The sequence below is a fragment of the Carlito syrichta genome, unplaced genomic scaffold (assembly GCF_000164805.1).
Source record: "Carlito syrichta isolate Samal-C Ts95f unplaced genomic scaffold, Tarsius_syrichta-2.0.1 Scaffold304591, whole genome shotgun sequence".
In the NCBI taxonomy this organism is placed as follows: domain Eukaryota; kingdom Metazoa; phylum Chordata; class Mammalia; order Primates; family Tarsiidae; genus Carlito; species Carlito syrichta.
Genome location: NW_007248687.1, coordinates 247,588 through 253,587, shown reverse-complemented (window position 1 = coordinate 253,587; position 6,000 = coordinate 247,588). Strand labels below are relative to the sequence as shown.

The following is a 6,000-nucleotide window of genomic DNA, read 5'->3' as shown; positions in this document are numbered from 1 at the left end:
GCCTACAGAAAGTCTCACCTGCCCCCTGCCCACCAGATCCACATTCACCCACAGGCTCTGTCCCTTTCAGGTTTTTCTATAGAGAGTCATCCCCACATCCCACGCAACAAAGCAGTTTTCTGTTTCTAGCCTCCTTTCTTTATTGACAGTCCTACCCAGAACCAAAGTTTTTTGGGATGAGAAGGATGAAGGAGACAGCGGGCCTGGAATGGCTTCTTAGATGGTGGGAAGGGGTAAAGTGACTCTGTTAACCTTGGATCACATGTGCTGTAGACTTCTGGAAAGTCCTGAATGGCAGAGTTACTAATGGCCTTATTGAGTCACCTTTTCCTGACTCCCTCAGCAGTCCTGGATAGCATCCTCCACATACTTGATTTCAGATTTTGACAGGTGATAAAAGCACATATTGAGATTGCTGCTTCACAGGGTCCAAATTCATAACTGTTGACTGAAGTTATTTTTGCCTTTGCTGAGAAGCTCCCTCATGTGTTTGCTGTTACTTTTAATGGATTGCTTCCTGATATATTGGGAGGCCCGGGCACTTACCCTTCGATCTGGCTAACTGCAGCTTGACCTGAGTGGAATTGGAGCTGCATGAGGAACATTTAGACCAGGCAGTTGGCAACAGAACTAACTTTTCCCCCCTAGAAAATAGTGTAAACAGCAACCACAAGCGCTTCTGTTTACATCTTGGTAGAACTTAACTTTAATCAGGATACTCAAGGTTTTTCACTTTGAATCTCTGCATATGTAACATCTTGAATACTCTATGGTCACAGTGTTGTTAGGCCCCATAAAATACTTGATGATCATGATTTATTTGTCAGTAGTACTAATCAGCAGGAAAGTCTTACAGTTCTTCTGCTCTGTTGGGTTCCTGCCATTAAACCATTGTTCTCCCATAGGCTCTGCAGTGGGTTCTCATGGGATATATTTTATTGATTTCTTTTCTCTTCCATTTCCTCAGAGGACCATATTTTCTGTTTCATGCAGGAAATTCCCACTGTTCTTGAGTTCCCCAGCTACAGCTGGAAGGACATCTGAATATCCAAGGCGGAGTCCAGGCCTGAGATCCCAGCAGGCCAGACAGGCAGCAGATGCTTGTTGCTTTTTTTATTTTTATTTCTCATTCCCTCACTTAGCATTTGTGGGACCAAAGCCAACAGGTTGTTAAAAGAATAAGAGTACTTTGACGTCTGACATTGATTGGGGCTCAGGGTTATTGTTTTGTTTTCTGATTTGAAGCCAGCTGTTTGGTAACCACTAACTCTTGCCTTATTCTTTTCTTGCAGATGAGCTCACAGTGCCTGCACTTTACCCCAGTAGCCCTGAAGTGTGGGCCCCGTACCCTCTGTACCCAGCGGAGTTAGCGCCTGCTCTACCTCCTCCTGCTTTCACCTATCCCGCTTCACTGCATGCCCAGGTAATTTATACCCATCGGCCACGACTTCACTCACTTCACCACCAGTCCTTTCAAACCTGGTTCCCCAGAGCACACCATGTAACTAACACCTATCCAGCTAACAGATCCACCTTCAAGAGATTAATGATTCCCTCTAAATCAAGCTGACACTCCTCCAGGACTGACGAGGATCATCTGACAGCAATGATGTCACCCACTGCCTGATGTTTGCCCCAAATGGCACCTCTCTCTTCCTTAATGATCTCACCCTCATATCACACATGAGAGACTGGGGCAAGGTTACCTCCCAGCTCCCAGCTAGCTAGAGGGCATCACCAGAGTATAGACGTATGTGCCTTGTCGTGTGGAAGGGCTGCAGACAGAGCTGTACACTAGTAGCAGGAGTTAAAGTGCGTCTGTGTGTGTTTTGGTGCATTGAGAGATTTCTGCTTTCATTCAGACTGAGAATCTAGTGTCCAAAGGGAAAGCTTCCAGGGGAAGACTGTGCATTTATATTTTATGGGGACAATTAAGGGCTCCTTTTTTCCATTTTTAGGAAACCCCACAGAAATGAGGTACAATATAGTGTCTGGGATGTAATTACAGGTCAAGGTGGAGATCTCTATTCTGACAAGCTTGCTTTTCTTGGTTAAGAATAGCCTGAGTTTTATAAACAAGCTTCCTGTTTCTCCACAAAGATTACTGTCTACATACTAACACTTCCTCCCCCCTTGGAGAAAATGTTCCTCTTAGCTTTGCTTTTATTGCAAGTAGTAGTAATGTAAAGATTGACCTTTGGAGGTAACCACTCATTCTTTGGCCTGCAAAGACTGATGACCAATAACAAATAAATAGAAAGCATGTACCATATATAGGTTTCATTTGTCTTACTGCATGTGTAATTCACCCTGATTTTTAAAAAATTGTCAGGCTAGACAGGTGAGAATTTTGTTTGTTTAGCCTAGTATTTATTTACAAGGCTGGATAAAATAAACAGTTTCCCAGAAAACTTTCTTCTGACTTAAAACTCTTTTATTGTATGGAATTCACTATGTTGATTAAGACCACCTACAAGCATCCCCCAGTGAGGGTTTTTGAAAGCCAAGGCATCAGGATGGTCATTGGCTGAACATCTTTTCATTCTTTTAGCTGAGTTATCAATGCTTTGTGCGTGCATGGATGACCCGGCTTCCTGGGGTGACTCTTCCAGTGTGTTCAGGCACCAAGCAGTCAAATGAAAAGAGAAGTCCTTGGTGCCTGGGCCCCAGTAGTGACTGCCCTCTATGTTGGGAGAAGGAGGGGAAAAGTAGTACAAGTAGTGAGCAAAAAATGCAGATGGTGATGGTAGAGTACTCAGAACAGGAAATAAAGTAACAGGATTAGCTGTGTCTTTTACTTCTCCTCCTGTGGCTTTTTCTACCTTTTTTCCATGTCAGTGCTTGGGAACCTCACAACTGACAGGTAATGGGAGGGAAAGGGGAAGAGGGATAAAGCATCAAATTGTGGCTGTCTTGTGCTGAGCTATCAGGATGTTTGGAGCAGGCTGCAAATAAGTTTGTAGATTACCTGGAACAACTGAAAGAGCCCCTTTTGTTTGCCAACTCTCATCTGGGGATGATGTGTCTTCTCTTTCTAAATTCAGATCAATTGGTAGTTAAGGCAAGTGTAAATAAGTGTAAATTTGCATAGACTTCTGAATATTCATGGCTTTGGTTAGTCAGCAACAAAGCCTTTCACCATTACCCTGAATAACAAGAGTTGACAGTGACCTGAAAGTACTAGGAATGGTGTCTGTTGGCCATGACATCTGCCCTTGCTTCATTCAGAATTAATTGTGGGGATATGGTGGGAGAAAGCCACCATATAAGTAAGTATGGGAGAGACAGTGCCAAGATTAGATGGACTCAGGCATTTGACGCATTGCCCATAGTGGCACTCTCCCCTGTGAGTTCTTCCTTGATCTTGAGACTTTCCCAACCTGGAATCCACTTGGGTTTGGCCCGTTGGTCCTAGATTTGGTAGAACTCTTATATCCGTGAGATCCATGTGTTCAAGACCACTTTTTGTATGGAGTCATTCCCAATGCAGCCCTAGATGCTTTATCCTAAAGATTCATGAACAAATGTGGTTATTTAATTTATCTGTCCAATATGAGAATAATAGAGTGACTTGGTAGAGGCTTTACAGATCAGCTGGTCTGACCCATTTTACAGATGAGGAAACAGACCTGAGAAGATGGAGAGAGTTACCCAAAGTCGCAAGTGGCTCTACCCTGACTAGACCCAGGTCACCTGGCTCCCAGGTCTTGCTTTTTCCACTCAAGGTGCTGGCTCACCAAAGACTTATTCTTTAATGGAGTTTTGGAAAGGCCTTACTCCAGTGATTCCTTGGATCTTTCTTCTCTAAGTAGATGGGAAACCTAAAAGAAGAGACTTGGAGGCCAAGACAAGGGAATCAGCACCTACCCTTCGCGCAGAAGGCCTAAAAGAATCTGTTAACTGGAGGTAGAGCAGAGTGGGAAGGCCCAAACGGAGCATATCCCCTTAGTGGATAAGTTTTGCTTTGGGAGTCGTAATGATGTCTTTGGAGAGGCTTTGAAATAGTTTTACTTTTCTCAGCAATGTTATTCTCTATTTTGAGACATGGATTTTTTTTTTCTTCTAGTGTTTCTCTCCTGAGGCAAAGCCCAACACACCTGTCTTTTGTCCACTTCTCCAGCAAATTAGATTTGTCTCTGGGAATGTGTTTGTAACATATCAACCTACTGCAGACCAGCAGAGGGAGCTCCCATGTTGAATTTGTTTGTTAGCTATTTTTTTCCCCTGTTGCGAAAACTATTTCTTGGCAACGTCTGAGATTTCAATAAAAATTTTAATCAGAGTAAAAATGATCTCAAGTAGACTGCAGCGTTTTGTTTTCATGGTGATGCAACTTTGGCACTAAGGTATTAATCTCTGAGATTTTGGGAGAATTGGCCCCATCACACTAAGTACATTTCACATAGGAGAAGAACTCAGAATGAGCATCCCGGGGAGGCCAGGAACCAGAGCAAAGACTCGCTGCTGCTTGTCTCCTCTTGGGCTCCCAGATGAAGCACCAAGAACTGTGTATCGCAAGATCCTCATCTCAGCCTCCATGGATCAGCCAGGAGATCTCACTTCAGCAGGGATGGTGTGTCTAGCTAGTGGAAGCCTGTGTGAAACAACTGGATATGTTTTCCAGTTTGCCCACTGGAACCCAGAAGAAGAAAGACCCAGGAAACAGACGTGACATTGAAAAGGAGTTGAGCCACATTTCTAGCTCTGCCCCAGCTTCAGTTGTGGTCTGGTACCCCTTCTGAATTCTCATCTCTAAATTGAAGGTACTTGTTTGCCATCAGATCCCCCCCCCCTTTTAAAAATAGAAATTGATTGGATCAGGTAATAGGACTGAAAACCTCAAATACTGCCTTGTTTTTAGAGATGAAAGCATGACCCTGTGCAGCAAACATCTGATTTCTAAGAAGATCATTAACATTTTTAGAAGTGACCATCCAGCTTACTTTCAAAGTCACCGGTATTTGAAGTTTATTAAATACTGTGTATTATGTAAGTCACTCTGGATAGGAGAGGAGGCTTTCATCCATTGCTTTCAGGAAAGTTGCACTCTGAAGACAACTGTTTCTGTCATCTCATAGTCACACACTACTTTTTAAGTCTGGATTCATCTTTTGCTTTTAGTCTTACTGCTGATGGAGCAGAAAGAAAGTAGGTAGAGTGTGCTGTCCTTGCCATATTCTAGAACGACAACACCATGTACTGTCTGCTAGAGTCAGAACCAGTTTGGGGCCAGAAACTTCTGCAGGTAAGTAGGACTGAGAAAGTCCTGGTTACCTGATTCTTTTTCATTTGTCCTGAGAAAAAGTTTTAAAATTGTAACACGGACTTCTGGGGGCAAGACACACATGCCCTTGGAAGGTCTCTGTGACACACTGGAAAAATCTTAAAGGTTAAACCCAAAATAAATACAGAAATGGATCCAGTTTCAAAAAAAAAAAAAGATACAGGCCGACTGGGAAAGGAGATCACAGAGGGATAGATGGGCTCAGGAGCAGTCGGTAGATGCCTAAACTGCAAGGCTGTCCCTGCCACCACTACTTTACACTACTCTTCACTAGTGTACAATTCCTTGAGAACCAGATTTTAAAACTTAAAAAAAAGACACAAATTTTATTAAGCATCTCCTCTGTCACTGTTTTCTGTAGAGAATACTGAGGTAGACGACAGAAGGACTCTGTGACATGAGGTGTGTTTTAAGTACTGAGAACATGAGGGTTGTCTTGAGGGCAGAGGTGACTGGGACTTCTTCAACTCTCCCAGCCGCGGAGCAGCTATGAATCCTCACCAGGTACATGGTAGATACGTGGCAAGGCCTCTGGTTTTTCAGTTTCTATCTCCTGTTCAGAAGACAGTAGCCAGTAGCCAATGCTGTAATGGTGGTTGGTCCTATGGGGGAACCTGTGAACAGAGCCATTTCTGGGACCTGTGGAAGGTGGCGTCAGCACCTCACCCTGTAGGCCTACCGCCCAAAAGTAAGGGAGGGATCAGGAGATTCCAGGC

At 43.7% G+C, this 6,000-nt stretch overlaps 1 long non-coding RNA gene across 1 annotated transcript in view; it reads left to right on the top strand.

Moving 5' to 3' along the window:
- Positions 1–1,289: 1,289 nt before the first annotated feature.
- Positions 1,290–6,000, top strand: part of LOC103262675 — a 30,095-nt gene continuing 25,384 nt past the window's right edge. The window contains exon 1 of the long non-coding RNA XR_504449.2: positions 1,290–1,423. This is a non-coding gene — a long non-coding RNA (uncharacterized LOC103262675). The remainder of the gene's footprint in view (positions 1,424–6,000) is intronic.